This window comes from Nerophis lumbriciformis, linkage group LG05, assembly GCF_033978685.3.
Source record: "Nerophis lumbriciformis linkage group LG05, RoL_Nlum_v2.1, whole genome shotgun sequence".
Taxonomy (NCBI): Eukaryota; Metazoa; Chordata; class Actinopteri; order Syngnathiformes; family Syngnathidae; genus Nerophis; species Nerophis lumbriciformis.
The window spans coordinates 47695598-47718213 of record NC_084552.2 but is presented as its reverse complement, the minus strand read 5'-3'; the positions used below and the strand labels follow the sequence as shown (position 1 = coordinate 47718213).

The following is a 22616-nucleotide window of genomic DNA, read 5'->3' as shown; positions in this document are numbered from 1 at the left end:
GTGGACAAAGTTTTGAAATATGCCGTTCATTGAAGGCGCGGCTTATAACCCAGGGCGGCTTATGGTGCGGAAAATACGGTAATTTCACTTTGTTGACACAAATAGATGAGGACACACTGATTCTGCAGGTCCAAAATCCAAGAATCAGAATACAAGCATACCCTGGATAACTATTTGTGGGCTTGGGTCAAATACCAGCTGATAAGGGGGCTGGAAGAGAAGGCGGGAGTTGAATGAGAAGTGTGTGTGTAAAATGCTCGACAGGGATGTTGTTACTGATGTGTTAGTATTTGCTACAAATACAAAAGTAAAGTAGCCGCTCTGCAAGGCAAAACTGTCGTCTTTTCCAGACGCCTTGACGCCCGCCTTTGGGTGTTGATGGACGGCAAAGCTCAGACACGTTCCGCGTTGTTGCCGTTCAGCAGCCGGTATGTATCCCCAATGGCAGGACCGAGTTGATTTGCTTCTGCTCCTCTAGAGAATAACCAGTTTGTGGTTGGCTTTACTACAACTCCCCTTATCATGTGATTACGCGCCGACCGCAAGATGTCGTATATGTCCTCGCTATTTCGCTGCACAGCGGAGCCACAACTGTGCACATTGAACGGCGGTGGGGATTGGCGGATGACGGAGACCTTCCGTGGCGGCGCCCCTCCGACAGCCGTTCCGCATCTAGTGAAAATCTTTGGTTAAGATCTCAGCATACTTGCCAACCTTGAGACCTCCGATTTCAGGAGGTGGGGGGCGGGGGGTCGTGGTTGGGGGCGTGGTTAAGAGGGGAGGAGTATATTTACAGCTAGAATTCACCAAGTCAAGTATTTCATATATATATATATATATATATATATATATATATATATATATATATATATATATATATACATATATATATATATAAGAAATACTTGACGAAATACTAAGTCAAGTATTTCATATACATATATATATATATATAAGAAATACTTGACAAAATACTAAGTCAAGTATTTCATATATATATATATATGTATATGTATATATATTTATATATACATATATATATATATATATATATATATATATATATATATATAAGAAATACTTGACTTTCAGTGAATTCTAGCTATAAATATATATTTATTTTATTATATATATGTATATATATATATATATATATATATATATATTTATTTATAAGAAATACTTGACTTTCAGCGAATTCTAGCTATAAATATATATTTATTTTATTTTATATATATATTTTATATATATATATATATATATATATATATATATATATATATATATATATATATCCATCCATCCATTTTCTACCGCTTATTCCCTTTGGGGTTGCGGGGGGCGCTGGAGCCTATCTCAGTATATAAAATAAATACTTGAATTTCAGTGTTCATTTATTTACACATATACACACACATAACACTCATCTACTAATTGTTGTCCATCCTTGTTCTATTCTCTGTCACTATTTTTCGAACCATGCTGAACACCCTCTCTGATGATGCATTGCTGTGTGGCACGCACAAAAGTGCTTTCATCAAATGCACTAAATGGCAGTATTGTCCTGTTTAAGAGTGTCACAACATTGCTGTTTACGGCAGACGAACTGCTTTCCAGTAGACAAAAACGTGACTGCTGTTGTTGTGTGTTGTTACCGCACTGGGAGGACGTTAATGAAACTGTCTAACAATAAACCCACATAAGAAACCAAGAACTCGCCCTCGATCATTCTACAGTTATAACGTGATTGGGCAGGTACGCTGTTTATATTGTGGACCTGAGTCCGCCTGAATTTCGGGAGATTTTCGGGAGAAAATTTGTCCTGGGAGGTTTTCGGGAGAGCCTCTGAATTTCGGGAGTCTCCCGGAAAATCCGGGAGGGTTGGCAAGTATGGATCTCAGGGAGTGAGGTTTCCCAACGTACAATGGCCTTTGTTACATTACAACATCATTAAAAAGTCAATTTTGTATAATAGAGCAGAGGTTCCCAACCCTTTTAGCACCAGGGACCGGTTTAATGTAGGCATTATTTTCACGGACCGGCTTTCCACGTGTGGCAGACAAATAGGCTATAGCAAATAAGTGCATGAAAAATTAATACATGAAAATACTCACCATAACGTTGAAAAAAGCTCTCCAGAACTTTTGCTTTTTACTAACTTTTGCTAGTAGTAGGCTTTTTTTTGGCTTTAGTATCTGATGGGTTATAGTGATACAGTACATTCAAGGACAAGAGCATGGATATATAAGAAAGCTAGAAACATTTGCCATTAGTTCCAATAGATTTCTCTGGATTTCTATTTCCATTCTAAAAGTTATGTATTCATATTTTGTGCAATATTTCATACATAGATACACTAATGTTAGCTTTTTTTGGTCCAATTTTCCATGCGTAAATGCATCTGTTATTGCTAACTACTAGGACTATGTGCAATAATACCAGCACTTAACTTGCCAAAGGAGATGTGTATTTTCTTCTTTCAGCACAATTATTATATGCAACAATTTAGCACTTCTCCATCTGCCTTATGCACTTGAACTACTATGCTCACTTTGTTCCTGATCTGCCCTGATCTTAGGTCATCAACCTGCCACGGACTGCAGATGGAAATTAGCTTTTGGCTACGTTTTGGCACCTTTACATTTTATATGTTTATCAATGTGCATTGTCCCATGTAACAAATATGTAACAAATATAGCAAATGCCGACTTCCTATCAGGAGTTTTGTAATACATCTATGAACAAGCTTATTGGGACTGGCGAAAGTTTAGTAGGAGAAAATGCGGTCGGTTATAAATTATTTAATGTCTCTGTGTGGCCCGGTAGCAAATGCATCACGGATTGGTGCCTGTCCCCGGACTGATGGTTGGGGACCACTGTAATAGAGGACCTTTGAATAAAGGTTTGGATACATTACAAATACTGCTTTTGATTTAAATTAATTCGCTGGACCATAAGCATGAATGCAGTTGACGAGACGTGCCTGGAAGCTCGCTGTGCATTTGATGATTGTGTTTGCAGTAGCATTTTAACACCCTCATTTCATGACTGGCTGGACTTTATAGAGCTAATGATGGACAGTGCAACAGTCCCCACCTCCTCTCGTAGATCATGTCCTCTTTACGCACCCTCGTTGTGTCTCTGTAATCCCCTAATAATGCGAATGTAACGCTCACTAGTGCAGCATTGTTACATGCTGCGTGTTTATGGACCACAAGCAGGACTAACCTTTGACACCTGAAAGCAACCCTGCAATGATGATGGCTCTAGATCAGAAGACGTAATTTGTAGGGAATTTTGTGTAAAAATATGGTAATGGTGCTGCACGTTTGCTGGGCTTTGAAGTCAAATTGAAAGTGGTGCTTGGACAGAAGAATCCCCGTGTGTGCGATGAGGCTGTTTTGATGGTAAACTATAAAGAAAAGAGCTTTAATGTCAGTATCTGGAGAACACAATGGTAACCACTGCTAGTAAACACAGCCCGTACTGTATTATTTCTAAAATTAGTCTTGATGGTGTTGTTGTTCTTGGCAGCGCTATAGAGAATAACAATCCTGGAACCTAACCCATAAAACATTTGATTATTTCCTAGAAGAGCAAAATTGGACCATATGGCTTAATACTATTTCTAGTGTGAGAGGAAAGTGTGATTCATGGGGACTTCTGAGACTTGACTTGAATGTTACACGCTACTTTTTCTTCAGAAATATCTGAAAAAGATGAAACATATTATATATGGGTTAACACATCTACAGAACAATTTCCCTTGTGGATCAATAAAGTTTGTCTAAGTCTACATATTTATACAGCGCATCTGGAAAGTATTCACAGCGCTTCACTTTTTCCACATTTAGTTATGGTACAGCCTTATTCCAAAATGGAATAAATTAATTTTTGTCTTCAAAATTCTACAGACAATATCCCACAATGACAATGTGAAAATGTTGTTTTTTTAAATTGCAAATTTATTCAAACTAAAAAACTGAAAAAAATCACATGTTCATAAGTATTCAGAAGCCTGTACAGAGACACCCAATCTGATGGAGCTTGAGAAGTGCTGCAAAGAGGGAAGGGCAAAGAGGAATGGGCGAAACTGAAAATATAGGAATGCCAAGCTTGTGGAATTGTATTCAAAAACACTTGAGGCTGTAATTTCTGCCAAAGGTGCATCAACAAACTATTAAGCAAATGCTGTGAGTATTATGTACATGTGATTTTTTTTAATTGGTTAATAAATTTGCACACACACACCTGCACACACACACACACACACACACACACACACACACACACACACACACACACACACACACACACACACACACACACACACGCACACACGCACACACGCACACACACACACACACACACACACACACACAAATGATCTGGAGCCAAATCCAAAAATATTATTTTGGGGTTTTTGTAAACTACCAGTAATATTTTTATTTGAGGAAAAAAACATAATTTTTTTCTGAAAAAGTCAGGTCATCATTTGTTCAGATTTGTTTTATATTCAGGTTTATATTGGGTGTCATCTTATATGCGGGTCACGTCTTATTGTCCATGTTGTTTTATAATTAGGGTTTGACTAATATTTAAGTATATTTTTTATTTGCGGTAGCATCTTATATTCCACGTTGTCATGTATTCAAGGTTGTTTTATGTGCATCTTATATTTCGGTATACCTTAAATGTATTTAGTTATTTTCCGTAATGTCTTAATTTTGGGGTCATTTTATATTCAGATTACTTTTATATTCAGGTTAGTCTTATATTCGGTGTCGCGTCTTGTATTTGAGGTTATCTTATATGTAAGGTGACGTTTTATTTTCCAGGTCTTCTTTTATTTGAGGTTGTATTATATTTTAGTTTAGCTTGAATTCACAGTTACGTTTTATATTCAAGGTTGTCTTGTATGCAGGGTAGCATCTTATATTCCAGGAAGTCTCATAATCAGGTTATTTTCCGGGATGTATAATTGGGGGTCATTTTATATTCAGATTAGTTTTATATTTGGGTTCGTTTTATATCCGGGGTCTAATCTTGTATTTCCGGTTGTCTTATATTTGCGGCTGTTTTAGGTTCTGGTATATCTTACATTTGCGGTAGCATTTCATATTCCAGGTTGTCCAGGAAGTCATTTTATATCTAGGTTAATCTTATAATCCTGGATGTCAATACCGTAATTACGCAAGAAAATAAAGCAGTTGAACTTGAGCCATCCTATCTGAAAGGTTGTTAGGTTATTCCTCTTGTGCGGTGTATAACCCTAACACATGCAAGCTAGCAAACAAAACTTGTCAAAGTGACAAACGGCATTGTAAACATGAAACAACCCCCAGGAGGATGTCCCCGTTTTTGTGAGATCAGCAGAAAAAAAAAAGCCCTTATTCGGGCCCATTTAGCCCTCATCGTGGAGGCATGCTATTTGCATCCCAACATCCCAATCTATTCCTCATTAAAGCTTAACGCAGCAGTTCACGCTCACGCCATGATAGCATCACACGGCCTGCGTGCCGCTGATAACGCCGGCCAAATGCAATGGAGATGGCAGGGAAAACATCACCTTGGGACGTAGCATTCAACGGGAATCCAATCTGGCTGTGACGTCTTGTGGGGCGGTGCTTCGTAATACAAGAAGGATGTCCGATCACAAGGTGCCATGTGTCCCCTTGTAGACGCCGTCCGAGCACTGTGGGCAAGAACATTAACATATCTACAGACTGTTTCACCATATATTTTTTTCCTAAGAAGTACAAACATCAACATGAAATAAATAAGTAACAGTTAAAGGTGCATTCAAACGAGCTGCAAGTAATAATAATAAAGTAGTAACCCGCCCTCTTCCTGGTCCAACCTTGACAGCCAATCTTTTCATTTAAGACCAAAACAACGCTTACGTTTAATTGTGGCATATAGACATTTGTTCGTTAACTGTGTTCTCTTCAACCCCTATTGGTAACATATGCTAGCCGTTGGCGATGTTCTTATATTGTTTGGTTTTGACAAAAATAATTTGGAGCCCCTGCACCCTGCACATTTAATTAAAAACGCTCGTCAATCTGTCACCTGCGAAAGCGAGCTCATAAGATGCATAATGGATTCCAAGCTGGAGGGAAAAGATAATGGGCGGTGTATGAAGGCAACGGCAAAACAACGATTGACAAGTTCGATATTAGACACAAAGGGTGATCAAAACTCAACCCTGCATTTGCAAATCGAGCCAAATATGCAGCAAACAGCGACTACAGTGTTCAGAAAGAGATGCTTTCAACTTTTTGAGTATCAGCATGCTTAGAATACACTTCACATCAATAAAATGCTGTTTACACCACGTCAGGTGGCGACTTGTCCAGGGTGTACCCCGCCTTCCGCCCGATTGTAGCTGAGATAGGCTCCAGTGCCCCCCGCGACCCCGAAGGGAATAAGCGGTAGAAAATGGATGGATGGATGGAGATGCTGTCGGTCCAAAATACAGATCTGATCCACATTTTGACAACAACTTAAAGAGGATTTTTAAAATACATTTAAAAGTGCCCTCTTTTTTTGTCCTGTCCAATCATATTGTTGATGTACATGTTACAAATCATATTGTAGATGCCCATATTTGCTGTACAGATTTACTTTTCAAAGAGACGTGTGGGATACTTCTCTTGGGGAATAATAAAGTATTTCTGATTCTGATTTTCTGATTGTTGCTTTATTTGTATTTGACTTTATTAAATGGATTTAATAAACAGGAGGGGATAGAAAGAGAAAAAAAGGAAGGCAGAGGGAGGAATTGCGGCAAAAAGAGGGGGATAACACAGAGAGACAAAAACAACAACAAACACAACAATGACAACCACAACAACAACAGAACAACATCAGCAAAAGTGCCCTTTAATGTTGACAACATTGACACTTATTTCATAGTTTTGGCCCTAAAAATGATGTCTTCAGGTAAAATTACGCCCAAATTAGACACAGTAGGGATTTTAGTAAAGTTTCAACAAAATTTTTAAATGCGCATTTTTCGCTCCGAAATGTGGATGGGCCTAATTCAGCCTGCTGACGTCACCTACAGAAGACTGGAAGCTATTTCAAGTAGAGTAGTATGTATTTTGATAGCATTTCCATCTCGAATCATGATGTTTGATGTTTTTACGCAGATTTTGGAGAAACTATCAAATATGTCTGCCAGATGCATTGTTGCAGGTTTTATAGGAATACAACTAAAGAAGGGGGCAGCCTGCATACATTTCCAAAAGATGGGAATATGAGAAAAGTATGGCACTTTACACTCACATTGACTAGTGCAAAATGTTGCAGCGATCATTTTATTGATTTTGATTTCAAAGAAGGAGGGTTCAAAAAGAAGAAGGGATCAAAAGCGAGAGAAAAAGATAGCAAGCCGCTAGTAATTTTGCGTCCTCTTCTCCTGATATTTTCTTCTGGGGATATGCTGAAAGAGCATGAATAAACACAGGCAACAGTGTCTATGGAAGAGGAGATGGAAGAGCAGAGAAGTATGTTAATCATATCTGTTTAGAAGTAATCATGGACAAGGTCGACAAAAACATGCAATGATGTGTTGAAAATAATCATTTTACATGTCTTTATCCACGCTGTCTGCCGATAGAAAGGGGGCGTTCTAAGTACAATTAGTTATCTACCGATTCCTCAAAAAACAGTGCTATTATAGGAAATGACTTCCAGCTTTATTTTCAGGAGCAAAAAGTACATAAAGAGACCTTGTTAATAACATGTTGTTCATCTACGGGTCCTTTAAAGGGGAACATTATCACCAGACCTATTTAAGCGTCAATATATACCTTGATGTTGCAGAACAAAGACCATATATTTTTTTAACTGATTTCCGAACTCTAAATGGGTGAATTTTGGCGAATTAAATATTCGCTCTCGGAGCGATGACGTCACAACCTGACGTCGCATCGGGAAGCAATCCGCCATTTTCTCAAACACCGGGTCAAAACAGCTCTGTTATTTTCCGCTATTTCGACTGTTTTCCGTACCTTCGAGACATCATGCCTCGTCGGTGTGTTGTCGGAGGGTGTAACAACAAGAACAGGGACGGATTCAAGTTGCACCAGTGGCCCAAAGATGCGAAAGTGGCAAGAAATTGGACGTTTGTTCCGCACACTTTACCGACGAAAGCTATGCTACGACAGAGATGGCAAGAATGTGTGGATATCCTGCGACACTCAACGCAGATGCATTTCCAACGATAAAGTCAAAGAAATCTGCCGCCAGACCCCCATTGAATCTGCCGGAGTGTGTGAGCAATTCAGGGACAAAGGACCTCGCTAGCACGGCAAGCAATGGCGGCAGTTTGTTCCCGCAGACGAGCGAGCTAAACCCCCCTGGATGTCTTGGCTCACATTGTCCCGAAGATGATCAAGAGAAGAATATCGACCCTATCTTCCCTGGCCTGCTGACATGAGGGTATGTCTGCAGAATATATTAAATGATGAAAATTGGGCTGTCTGCACTCTCAAAGTGCATGTTGTTGCCAAATGTATTTCATATGCTGTAAACCTAGTTCATAGTTGTTAGTTTCCTTTAATGCCAAACAAACACATACCAATCGTTGGTTAGAAGGCGATCGCCGAATTCGTCCTCGCTTTCTCCCGTGTCGCTGGCTGGCGTGTCGTTTTCGTCGGTTTCGCTTGCACACAGTTCAAACCGATATGGCTCAATAGCTTCAGTTTCTTCTTCAATTTCGTTTTCGCTACCTGCCTCCACACTACAACCATCTGTTTCAATACATTCGTAATCTGTTGAATCGCTTAAACCGCTGAAATCCGAGTCTGAATCCGAGTCTGAATCCGAGTCTGAATCCGAGCTAATGTCGCTTATAGCTTGCTGTTCTTTCCGCCATGTTTGTTTGTGTTGGCTTCACTATGTGACGTCACAGGAAAATGGACGGGTGGTTAAAATCAGGCACTTTGAAGCTTTTTTTTAGGGATATTGCGTGATGGGTAAAAAATTTTTAAAAACTTCGAAAAATATGATAAGCCACTGGGAACTGATTTTTAATGGTTTTAACAATTCTGAAATTGTGATAATGTTCCCCTTTAAGCAGACACGTCCTAAAGTGCTGATTAATACAAACAATTACAGAAGATTTTCGGTCACCACGTCTCATATTTCTGTTTGGACTACAAACACAGCTAAAAAAAATAAAAAGGCGGACTCATGCAAGCAACATCCAGGAAACATTTACTATGTATGACGTAACAAAATAACTACGTCACAAATCATGGCAAATCTTAAACACAAAGCTAAATTGTTTTATAGATATCTCTATATGGTTTGAATTCACATTTTCAACACTACGGGGATCCTAAATACACAAAACAGGTGCCAACAGGCAAGAAAAGTCCATCTCATTATCATGAATAATTCAATAACTGTACCCACAGGTCATCTATTGCAGCCGGTCATCCAAGAGGGGCGTCCCCACATCTGCGCCCCCTTCCCAAGGTTTCTTTTTCTCATTTTGGGCTTTTGGAGTTTTTCCTTCCCCGGATGTGGGTTTCAGATAAGGGAATGTCGTCGTGGTTTGTGCAGCTCTTCAAGGCACCTGTGATTAAGGGCTATTATAAAAACAAGATTTGAAAAGTGGGTTTTGCATAATAGGACCCCTGTAAAATTAACTTATATAATCCAATTTGACCGATTTTGCTGTCAAACAGAATCTGATTTGAACTAACATATACACTGTTAATGATATCTAGATCTGATCCACATTATACATTTGGCACAAGTTTGAGTTGAACACACAACCTGAAATACTGTGATCAGTTTGTTTATTGTGCATTTAGAAGACATTCCAGATCTGGATTAACTATCAACTTTCTTTTGCTTCAGACTAACTGCATCATTGCCAGTCATGAGTCATCAGCGAGAGCATCGTGGTGTTGTCTTCCCATTTAAGCGTAGGAGTGTCATTGATTAATGTAATCAGCGGTGCAGCATCCTACCTCTAAATGAGTTTGAGATTGACAGTCTGCTTTATTAGACTGTGTGCGAACTGACGGCGCGTAATTAGAACTGTCTCTGCGGCCGCCGTTGCCCTCATCACCCAACGCTGTTGTTGTGCTACAGTAAGTGTCGGGTTAGCTTTCACACGTGTTTGTTGTTGTCAACGTTCCAAAACAGTTTAGAAGTAAATTTACCTCAGATATTATTCCCCGCACTTTTACCTAACAACAAAAACGTAGCTTTAAAGGGGAACATTATCCCAATTTCAGAATTGTTAAAACCATTAAAAATCAGTTCCCAGTGGCTTATTATATTTTTCGAAGTTTTTTTCAAAATTTTACCCATCACGCAATACCCCTAAAAAAAGCTTCAAAGTGCCTGATTTTAACCACCCGTCCATTTTCCTGTGACGTCACATAGTGAAGCCAACACAAACAAACATGGCGGAAAGAACAGCAAGCTATAGCGACATTAGCTCGGATTCAGACTCGGATTTCAGCGGCTTAAGTGATTCAACAGATTACGAATGTATTGAAACGGATGGTTGTAGTGTGGAGGCAGGTAGCGAAAACGAAATTGAAGAAGAAACTGAAGCTATTGAGCCATATCGGTTTGAACCGTATGCAAGCGAAAACGACGAAAACGACACGACAGCCAGCGACACGGGAGAAAGCGAGGACGAATTCGGCGATCGCCTTCTAACCAACGATTGGTATGTGTTTGTTTGGCATTAAAGGAAACTAACAACTATGAACTAGGTTTACAGCATATGAAATACATTTAGCAACAACATGCACTTTGAGAGTGCAGACAGCCCAATTTTCATCAATTAATATATTCTGCAGACTTACCCTCATCCGCGCTCTTTTCCTGAAAGCTGATCTGTCCAGTTTAGGAGTTGATGTCAGCAGGCCATGGAAGCTAGGGTCGATAGGGGGTTTAGCTCGCTCGTCTGCGGGAACAAACTGCCGCCATTGCTTGCCGTGCTACCGAGGTATTTTGTCCCTGAATTGCTCACACACTCCGGCAGATTCAATGGGGGTCTGGCGGCAGATTTCTTTGACTTTATCGTTGGAAATGCATCTGCTTTGAGTGTCGCAGGATATCCACACATTCTTGCCATCTCTGTCGTAGCATAGCTTTCGTCGGTAAAGTGTGCCACTTTCGCATCTTTAGGCCACTGGTGCAACTTGAATCCGTCCCTGTTCGTGTTGTTACACCCTCCGACAACACACCGACGAGGCATGATGTCTCCAAGGTACGGAAAACAGTCGAAAAAACGGAAAATAACACAGCTAATTTGACTCGGTGTTTGAGAAAATGGCGGTTTGCTTCCCGATGTGACGCCACGTTGTGACGTCATCGCTCCGAGAGCGAATATTAGAAAGGCGTTTAATTCGCCAAAATTCACCCATTTAGAGTTCGGAAATCGGTTAAAAAAATATGATCTTTTTTCTGCAACATCAAGGTATATATTGACGCTTACATAGGTCTGGTGATAATGTTCCCCTTTAAGCAGGAGTGCGACAGGAGGACTCAGACATTGCTATGGGAGCAACATGCTAGGTCAACATATTTGCTGAAGAAAAACAAAATTATCAGATGTACAGCTTCCTTGTCTGTAGCTGACTGACGAGTTAGCAGATTTCTTGTTTAAGGACGTGTAGCAAAGCCTCTTTCTTGTTTACACAGCCATCCTCCCTCGAAGCAAGCTCCCCCAGTAGCCTATTAACTCCATCAGCCTGTGCTACTGTTGTCACGCTGTTAACACAACAGGGGACTATGTGTTCGTAATAGACTATCGACTCGCCGATACTTCGACGCTAAGCCGGCTACCTTTAGCTTCTCTGCCACCCACATGGCTCTAATTAATCTTACATTGCAAAGCAATCGCGGCGTTTATTGTTTTTTTCCCCCAACGGCGCCGCTTGTACAGTGCGCTGCTGGCGTCGTCGGATTTGTGTGATTTATCTGAATTTTCATCAACTCGGATTGATCGAGAGGCTTTACTCAGAGGACACGGACACACGCTAAATGACTATTGACTGGCTAGCGTTTGAAAAATGCATTTGTCAGACCACCAGCGCTATTGATGAGTGCGTGTTTAGAAAAAATGTATCTGCAGAATGGATGCAGAGGAAGTCCACATACTCTCTCCCTCTTTACCGCTCACTAGATTCTTTTGTCTGCCGCCGCTAACCACTGCTGGCGCATTGCAGTAGGGGAGGTAGAGTGTGTGTGTGTGTGTGTGTGTGTGTGGCAGAAGAGGCGTCGACAAGCATGCATGGGTCTCCATAAATCCCACCCATAGCATTGCACACGTCAAGAGATAGTGACCTTTTCTTTGGACTTCTTCTGTTTTATCTCAGCACAGTTCGATGGAGATGAATCACAGTGGTGTGTAAATGTCAAATGTCATTGTCGTTGATTTGGCCACCTCGGTTATTAGGGGTCTCATATTAGCATTAAAGTTACAGGCACACTTAACGGCATCTTCCCAGCAGGGCTTAACTGAAAGTACTTTTAAACTGTATATATTTTGTCCAGCACAATCCCAATACACTACACTATGATACATTTAACCATAAATAACACTAACAGATTAAAATACACAAGAGAACACCTAAGACTAAGTGTTTCCTAAAGGCAGGCTTCTCTGTACATTGTAAAATAAAGCTCTGCCAAATATCTGTCGGCAGATGTGGGGTGTTACATTTACGCTGTTACATATACTTAAGTAACCTTTTGGATAAAATGTACATTGGAGCAGGGGTCCCCAACCTTTTTTCCACCAGGGACCTGTTTAATGTATGCTTTATTTTCACGGACCGGCTTTCCACGTGTGGCAAATAAAAACAGCAAAAAAATTAGCATGAAAAATCCACTCACCATAACGCTGAAGTAGAGGGAGTCCTGGGCGTGTTTCTTTGCGAAGAGATGGTCCCCGCTACGTTGATGGCATATACTATATACCAGTGTTTCTTAACCATAGTGTTGGGCAGTGAGCGCCCAACAGAATGTAATACATCTGTTACCATAGGCGGCAGCGGTACTTAATTATAATAGAAGAAGTATGACACTAATGTCATAGAGACATTTTTTAAGCGCATACATTATACCTAAAGTGGTGAAGCTGTATTTTCATTTGCACTTAAATTTTATTGACAGTTTAGTTCCATCCATCCATTCATTTTCTACCGCTTATTCCCTTTGGGGTCGCGGGGGGCGCTGGAGCCTATCTCAGCTACAATCGGGCGGAAGGCGGGGTACACCCTGGACAAGTCGCCACCTCATCGCAGGGCCAACACAGATAGACAGACAACATTCACACTCACATCCACACACTAGGGCCAATTTTAGTGTTGCCAATCAACTTATCCCCAGGTGCATGTCTTTGGAAGTGGGAGGAAGCCGGAGTACCCGGAGGGAACCCACGCAGTCACGGGGAGGACATGCAAACTCCACACAGAAAGATCCCGAGCCCGGGATTGAACCCAAGACTACTCAGGACCTTCGTATTGTGAGGCAGATGCACTAACCCCTCTGCCACCGTGAAGCCCTGGCAGTTTAGTTAAGAAACATATTTGTTATTAATGTAGTTTCTAGTAAATTTATTGTTTATTTGGTTAGTACTTTTTTTCCAATCAGCGTGACCTAAGCCTAAGGTTTATTTGTTAAATTAATAATAATTTTTGTGATTAATTTATGCTTTAATATCATTTGACAAGGTAGTAAACTGTAAGTAGGTTAGATATAATTATTGAATATGATCAAAAGCAAGAGTGAGATTACTAATTACCCGGGTCCCTCTGTAGTGGAAAAGTTGGGTCTTGAGGTCAAACAGGTTAAGGACCCCTGCTATATAGAATGACTCTGCAGAAAGAAATGGCATATTACCATTGTATAAGTTCATTAATGTGCATTAATGTACTATAACAAATGTCGACTTCTATCAGGGGTTGTAATATACATCAATTAACAAGATTATTCAAGATTTCAAAATTTCAAGATCTTGAAATTGGTGTGTTTAATGGGACAGGCAAAAGTTAAGTCGGAGAAAACGCGGTAGTTTATAAATTAATTAATATTTCTGTGCGGCCCGGTAGCAAATGCGTCACGGACCGGTACCGGTGTCCGGACCGGTGGTTGGGGACCACTGCATTAGAGTACTTTAAGAGTAGTTTTAATGCAATATACAGTTTTATTTTACTCAAGTATTTTTGTCAAAAAGAAACACTTTATTTACTCATTACATTGACTTTCATTGAAATTGCTAAAAAAAAAAAATTATACATAAGCTACATTCACACTGCAGGGTACGATTCCCAATTTGGGCTTTTTGTTATATCTGATCATTGTTTGTAGGTTGTTCACATTATAAAATAAAAAATTTGATTTCTACGTATGTTTATTATGAATGGAAGTCATCCACGAATTGATCCATGTTGGAATCTATGACAGTTTCAAGGAGTTTGTGCAACCAAGGGTCAACATTTATTATTTCACGCAGGAGATTACGAGATTATGGGAATGTAGTTTGTGGGACACTTGTTGTGACGTCTGTACCGAGGAACGTAAGTGGAGGAGGCAGAGTGGCGGCACATTGACTTACCCCATTTTGCAGACTATAAGCCCTTACTTTTTTCCCAAGCTTTGAACCCTATGGCTTAAATAAAACGGTGCGGCTAATTTATGGCTTTTTCTTCGCTAACGGCCATAATGTTTTGTATCCAACATTTGGTTTTCACAGAACATCAACAGACACTGAAAAGGTGCGTCATTGTTTGTACTATGGTGCCATCTTTTGGATGAGTTTGTTCACTGCAAGTGCTGCTCATTGAAAATGTATTTCCTGTTTTGTCCTTTGAACCGGAAGTACAACGGTCCATAGCGTCTATGCTCAAAAAAGATTAATTATTCATCAATCCAAGCAACGTTTGTAAGTTTTACAATACATCTCAAACAATTCATACTTACTAAAACGTCTGTAGGAGTGTTTCCCTTCATATTTGTATGTTCTATCATGATGTAATCAAGTTAGCATTGTTAGCATTAGCTAACATGTTTATAAGTGTCTGTGTTTGTATTATTCATGTACTATTAATGTACAATGGCATTCTTTTTGTAATGTTTTAAATTCACAAAAATGTCACTGTAGAGTTATTTAGTTCATTTAGTTGATTGGAGAGCTAGCTTCCGCAGCTCGTGGGTCCATGACAATGACTTCTGTTTTGTTTGATCAGCCGTTTAACAGGCACCGTTTAGAAATAAATGAGGGAAGTAAATAAACATTTACAAACTCTTTTAAACTGATATATATCTGCAGCTTATTGTCCAGTGCGGCTAACATATATACAAATATTTATTTATTCAAACATTTGGCCGGTACGGCTTGAATAACGGTGCCCTCTATAGTCCGGAAAATATTGTAAATCCTCCTATATCTTAATCAGTTTTAAAACATCATCTTACATACATATCCAATTTATATCCACTGATGAAAGAAGCGTGGGTTGGGCTTTAAAAAAAATTGTACTGTTCACACTGACATGGATAAAATCAGATACATGTCACATATGGGCCCAAAAAAATCTGAACTGGAGTGTGAATATAGTCTTATTAATTACTGCTTAAAAATCAGTATATTGTATAGGTTTGTTACAGACACTTCTTTCAGTAGGCGCTGTCACATGACTCTGCTTCACCAATCCAACGTAAGCATTAGTGAGGTTTGACTCTATTTCACCAACCAAACGGAGCCTGTCAATCAAATGGCCGCACTATCAGTGGTCCTATTGTGTAAAAGTGACATATTATTACAATTCTTAACCTACGGTGTGTGACAAGAGGCAGCACACCTCTCCAATCAATGTTTACTTACAAACTAGGGATGTAACAACATGAGAATTTCATATCACCGATATTGTGACCAAAATTATCAGTTATTATCATCGCAATATTGTTAAATGTGCTCAAAAAGTTCTTATACACACACTGAAATCTTTCGACCAAGTATTTTTTTAAATAACTAAAATAATTAAACACACTATTAGAAACCCTACTATTTTGAATGTTTTGTGTTTCGTACACTTCACTGATAGTGTTTAATCTTAGTATATTATCTATTTTAATGGCTAAGCTTTTGTTGTTTTAAATATTGGTTTGTACTGTGGCACTTCAAGATTTTTTTTCAAGGAAAAGTGCATATTTATGGCGAGAGATGTCCTTTGTTCAGCGGTTCTTGAACACCTCTGTCTTTTTCCCCTCTGAGTGTAGAACGATCACTCTGTGCTAACGAAGCACAGCTTGTAGGTTCAATGTGCACAATTGAATAGCTTAATTGCTCAGACAGCAATGTGTTTATGCAAGTTTAGATTTGGTTATGTCGTGCCTTAATGGAGAAAGACGTTAATGTCTCTTTTTTCATTGCAGCATTTAAGCCAGTGAATTGGGGACATGCAGTCTTTAATTTTATCCAAGTGCAGTTATCAATATGGTTTTTTTAATCATTTGGATTTAAAATAGTAATACTAGCCGTCGGGAGATTTACTGTGGTTATCATTGTTACATCCCTATTACAAACTATGAAAAATGACATATCAATACTTGTGTCAGTAAAAATGTTCACATTTCAGCCTACAGGAATTACACTTCCAACTAGAGAAGGAAAGGTTCGAGAAAGGAAAGGTTTGAAATTTGTGAAGAGGATGCAAGCTGAAACGTTGCCCAAAAGATATCAGACATAACAAGACATTGACTGGTTGGCAGAGCTCAAGGTTTTACTTTAAAGGGGAACATTATCACCAGACCTATATAAGCGTCAATATATACCTTGATGTTGCAGAAAAAAGACCATGTATTTTTTTAACCGATTTCCGAACTCTAAATGGGTGAATTTTGGCGAATTAAACGCCTTTCTAATATTCGCTCTCGGAGCGATGACGTCACAACGTGGCGTCACATCGGGAAGCAATCCGCCATTTTCTCAAATACCGAGTCAAATCAGCTCTGTTATTTTCCGTTTTTTTCGACTGTTTTCCGTACCTTGGAGACATCATGCCTCGTCGGTGTGTTGTTGGAGGGTGTAACAACACGAACAGGGACGGATTCAAGTTGCACCAGTGGCCCAAAAATGCGAAAGTGGCAAGAAATTGGACGTTTGTTCCGCACACTTTACCGACGAAAGCTATGCTACGACAGAGATGGCAAGAATGTGTGGATATCCTGCGACACTCAAAGCAGATGCATTTCCAATGATAAAGTCAAAGAAATCTGCCGCCAGACCCCCATTGAATCTGCCGGAGTGTGTGAGCAATTCAGGGACAAAGGGCCTCGGTAGCACGGCAAGCAATGGCGGCAGTTTGTTCCCGCAGACGAGCGAGCTAAACCCCCTATCGACCCTAGCTTCCCTGGCCTGCTGACATAAACTCCAAAACTGGACAGATCAGCTTTCAGGAAAAGAGCGTGGATGAGGGTATTTGATTTGATGTCTACAGAATATATTAATTGATGAAAATTGGGCTGTCTGCACTCTCAAAGTGCATGTTGTTGCCAAATATATTTAATATGCTGTAAACCTAGTTCATAGTTGTTAGTTTCCTTTAATGCCAAACAAACACATACCAATCGTTGGTTAGAAGGCGATCGCCGAATTCATCCTCGCTTTCTCCCGTGTCGCTGGCTGTCGTGTCGTTTTCGTCGGTTTCGCTTGCATACGGTTCAAACCGATATGGCTCAATAGCTTCAGTTTCTTCTTCAATTTCGTTTTCGCTACCTGCCTCCACACTACAACCATCCGTTTCAATACATGCGTAATCTGTTGAATCGCTTAAGCCGCTGAAATCCGAGTCTGAATCCGAGCTAATGTCGCTATAGCTTGCTGTTCTTTCCGCCATGTTTGTTTGTGTTGGCTTCACTATGTGACGTCACAGGAAAATGGACGGGTGTTTATAACGATGGTTAAAATCAGGCACTTTGAAGCTTTTTTTAGGGATATTGCGTGATGGGTAAAATTTTGAAAAAAAAAATATTTTTAATGGTTTTAACAATTCTGAAATTGTGATAATGTTCCCCTTTAAGATGTGTAGTGAACAAACATTTGCTTGGGGGAAACATATTACTTGTAGAACATTATTAAAAAGAGTCATCATAAGACTGTGAATGCTCATCAATAGATATTTCCTCATTGAAGAGCCCAATGGCCAAAGTGCCGCCATTAAAAGTCATCATTGCAAGACAATTAAAACCCATAGAGAGCTAATTACAGTCGAATCAAGCTACTTCTAGAGCTGTGCCTCCGGGAGGGGGGGTGTCCCTGGCAAGTTAATTATGCCATTATTCTATTATTCCAGCCTGACCAAGAGGGCCTAAGCTCATCTTGACCTCCAGGGCCCACCGAACCCCAAGCACTTTCCCTCTCAACCTTTTCCCCAATAAACAGTGCAGGCTGAATAATGGAGGTCAGCGTCCACTCTGGTAATCTCCTCACTCCTTGTTCTGCCCTAAATTATTTGGCAGAAGGTTTTCCAGATAGCAAATGTGAATATGGATGAAGCCAGGATCAAGGAGGTTGTGGACGAGACACAAATGCGGTTATGGACTCATTAAAGACAAGATAAGATTAAAAGAGTCTTGCATCTCGCTACGAAAACTGCTTGCTTTCCCACAATAGGTCCTTGAAAAGCGTCCTGCTCCAAAAATACTCGACACAAATGACACGCGTTCAATCCAGACTAGCCTCATGACCCAGGATATTCCATCAGGAATCCACTTGCCAAAAGGAAGCACACAGCACTCCCGGGTGAGTGATGTCACTCAGAGAGCGTAATGGACCTCTAATGAAGTCCAAATGCCATGCAAGCACATTTACACTGCATTATCACATCCTCACCTTTGAACCCCCTCCCCCCCCCAAGTGGAGAGGACTCCTGTCCGTAGAGATAGGATTCATTATATGTGCATTTGTACAAACCACAGCCTGTAGGAGTTAGCATACTCATGCTAGAGTCTGTCATTAGCCAATAATACAGAAATGAATGTACTTTAGAGCAGTCAGTGTAAAGCTTGTACAGTATAACAGTATTGATTTATTTGCCAAAATATCTGACAACACAAGTGAGTAGCAAGAGAAGTGTGTCTTGCCTACAGTCAAGTATGGTGGTGGTAGTAGTAGTGTCATAGTCTGGGGCTGTATGAGTGCCGTCGACACTGAACGAGCTGTGGTTCATTGGGGACAAACATAAGTGAGTCTACCTCATAGTGACGTTTGAATTGAATAATTTGTGTTACCATTGCCTTAATCCTCTTGGGCATGGCATTCACACGAAGGTTGTTACTTAAGTGAAATCCACTCCTCTATGATGACTTCACTAGTGAAACTAGACACACCACAGGTGCTCTATTCAACGCCTTCAAATTTGGTAATGAAATCTACAACTATGATGCACGTTACAATCAAATAGTTGGTGTGTGTACAGTACTGACAGTGCGCGCTCTTTGTAGGACTCAACAAAAGACAAGCCTGGCACATTCAACGTAATGGCAAAGACTACTTCCAGATTATAGCAACACACCTGGGACAAAGTGAAATAAATGCATACTTGCAAATGATACTCAGTCGAAGTGTAAGAAAACAAGATATAACCTATAGTTGATTGTAAACTATCATGGAAATCCCATGTCAAACACATTAAAACGAAAATCTCCAATAGCCTCTCAATTATATATCACCTTAATGAAAATGCACTCCATACTTTATACTGCACATTGGTACTCCCATACCTTACATATTGTGTTGATTTGTGGGGGAATACTTACCAGCAACGTTCCCTCTAAGGTGCGCGCCTGCGCAATTGCGCACTGCTCAAGCGTCCTCTGCGCACAGCAAATATATGCCCTGCACCAAATCAAATCCCGTCTGAATTCTAAATAAAATAAACACATTTATTCTGTGTAATTTTGCAATGCAATTCTGAGTGACAGTGACAACAAGCGGCCCTAACGGTGTTCGTCAACACCGTTCAATTGAACACCGTTCAATTATTGTAACGTCTATCGAGGAATTATATTAATCACTTTATTGAGCAAAACTGTTTATATTGGGCCATAACCACACCAAAAACATGAGTAAAAAACTTCTATCTCGAAAAACTAGTCATTTTCTACCATACAAACCAGGCCAAAACCAACTTGTCATCTGTCACCTACACGCATACCACTGGTGCGTTTATGGCCACACAAAAAGTTGGACAAGTCAAACACCACACAAAGTTACACTATGACTCCTCAGTCATACGTGTGCTTATTCTACTGTCATTTATTATTAATGTTAATTTATTTATATTAATCATGGAATGCTGTTACTAGAGAAAGCTATAGGAATGCACACTTCATCCTATGCTTACATTTCATTGTGCAACATGAGGATGTTTAAGGGGAACTAAATGTGATCTCTGAAAGGGGTACAAATGATTTCCAAAGCAGGACCCCCACCCAGACATATTCAATACTAATCCATAGCTCATGAAAAACAAGATTTATTTTATTTTCATTACAAGTTGGCCAAATCCCCAATATTACTAAATAATCTCATGAAAATGACTCCTCTCATTTGAGTGTTATTATAAAAGATTGGTTTGAGACAGGTGTGCTGCTGGTATTGCCACATGTGATGTTGCTCACAAGTGCTCCACTGAATGCTCAGGGAGTTTTTGTGTTTGCTCAGACACATGAACTATTAGAGGGAACATTGCTTACCAGAACACAATTAATCTACCTACTCAGTGGCCTAGTGGTTAGAGTGTCCGCCCTGATTGGTTGTGAGTTCAAACCCCAGCCGAGTCATACCAAAGACTATAAAAATGGGACCCGTTACCTCCCTGCTTGGCACTCAGCATCAAGGGTTGGAATTGGGGGTTAAATCACCAAAAATGATTCCCGGGCGCGGCCAACCCCCTGCCAACTGCTCCCCTCACCTCCCAGGGGGTGATCAAGGGTGATGGGTCAAATGCAGAGGACAAATTTCGCCACACCTAGTGTGTGTGTGACAATCATTGGTACTTTAACTTTAATCCTCTGATCATATACAGAAAAGAGCAGTGCGGATCATTCACAAGGGGTTTTTTTTCAGATCATACTCAAAATGTGTTGATGCAATCAAAGTTGCTCAAATTTGATGTTCTTGTTAAATACATCAATAATCTTATATAAAGCATTTAATAAATTATTACAGCCTACCCTACAACGTTTTTTTTTTTGTAACACCAGTGCGGGCTCATAACTTGAGAAATTCTGGATATTTCTCATTGCCAAGAGCTCAAACCACTCGAAAACGTTTTTGTGTGTCTGTATGCGGCGTAAAACTCTGAAACAAACTGGACTTACAATACTAGCAATGCCAACCTAGCAATCGATTTTAATGTTATAGAAACATCGGGTCTGGTTCAAATATAGAGATGAGGGTCTTTAATTTGAATTGCTGTTGTACTCTGTCTCATAGTGTTGACATGTGCTCAATGTTTTCTTACCATTGTTGGTATATTGTCTATTACCATTGTTGGTATGTTCATTCTTCTTACATTGTTGCTACAAATTATGTAATAATTATGTGTTACCTGTGGTAATGCCACCACAATATAACATGTGGATTATAATCCTTCAACAAAGTAACAGTGAAGATCAATGTATTAATCACTGAATGGCGAACTGGGTGTGGGATTAAATAAATTATCTTTATTCCACTCCCTTTCTGGAAAAAACAGATCATTATGTTTACATATTGTACATTGCATTTTGCATTATATGAATTAATATTATTATATGTTGTCTACCTTGTACTTTTTCTGTGTTATTGCCTGAAATAAATGAATAAATGACACACGATGAATGAATAGCTGGACAGCACAGTTATTCTTATATGTTAAATGTTACATTATGAGGAAAAAAAAATAAAAAATCTAAACACATTGACATTTATTACCACATGCATGAACACACAAAAGTAGAGAAAATTGGTACCGTTTAGTACCGGTATCTTTTCCCAGGTACTGGTATTTGGTACCGTATCTGTTCAAATGTAAATATGTATCGATACTAGAATAAAGGGAAACATTGGATTTAAGAACGGCAAACTTTATATGAAGTTTAACACTATTAAAAATACGGACGTTAAACATTAGGTCTATTTTAGCCGTCTGTGACGTCATCACAACAAAACATAGCGGTTAGCTGCGGTGGCTGAGAAAGGTCAAAACAAATGCAAACGCCCAAGGAAAATATCATTAATTACAACACAACAGCTTTCAGCTACAGCACGATTTCACAAGCCATAACAAATACAAACTACACAACGCAATAATTTAAAGACACTTTAAGACACAAAAGACGCAAGTTAGGCTATGCACCAAATTCCGAAACCCAACAACATGAAGTGTGGCACACAATACATTAGGAAGCGAGGGGACAACGTCATCAACATAAATGAGGGGGCATGCATGCTTCCGCACACCTGGGACGCCGTCCGTCATTAGCGACGCCAGGGCGGGGGAACATATACTATTTGGCTTGGTCAGGGAACTTTATTTAGCAGGTAAATCTACTGTAAAAATGTTGGTTACTGTACTTTTAAT

At 39.7% G+C, this 22616-nt stretch overlaps 1 long non-coding RNA gene across 1 annotated transcript in view; it reads right to left on the bottom strand.

Moving 5' to 3' along the window:
* LOC133605989 (uncharacterized) overlaps positions 1-22616 on the bottom strand; it is a 104176-nt gene that overhangs the window by 37148 nt on the left and 44412 nt on the right. Inside the window, exon 3 of the long non-coding RNA XR_012050473.1 lies at positions 5570-5695. This is a non-coding gene — a long non-coding RNA (uncharacterized lncRNA). The remainder of the gene's footprint in view (positions 1-5569; positions 5696-22616) is intronic.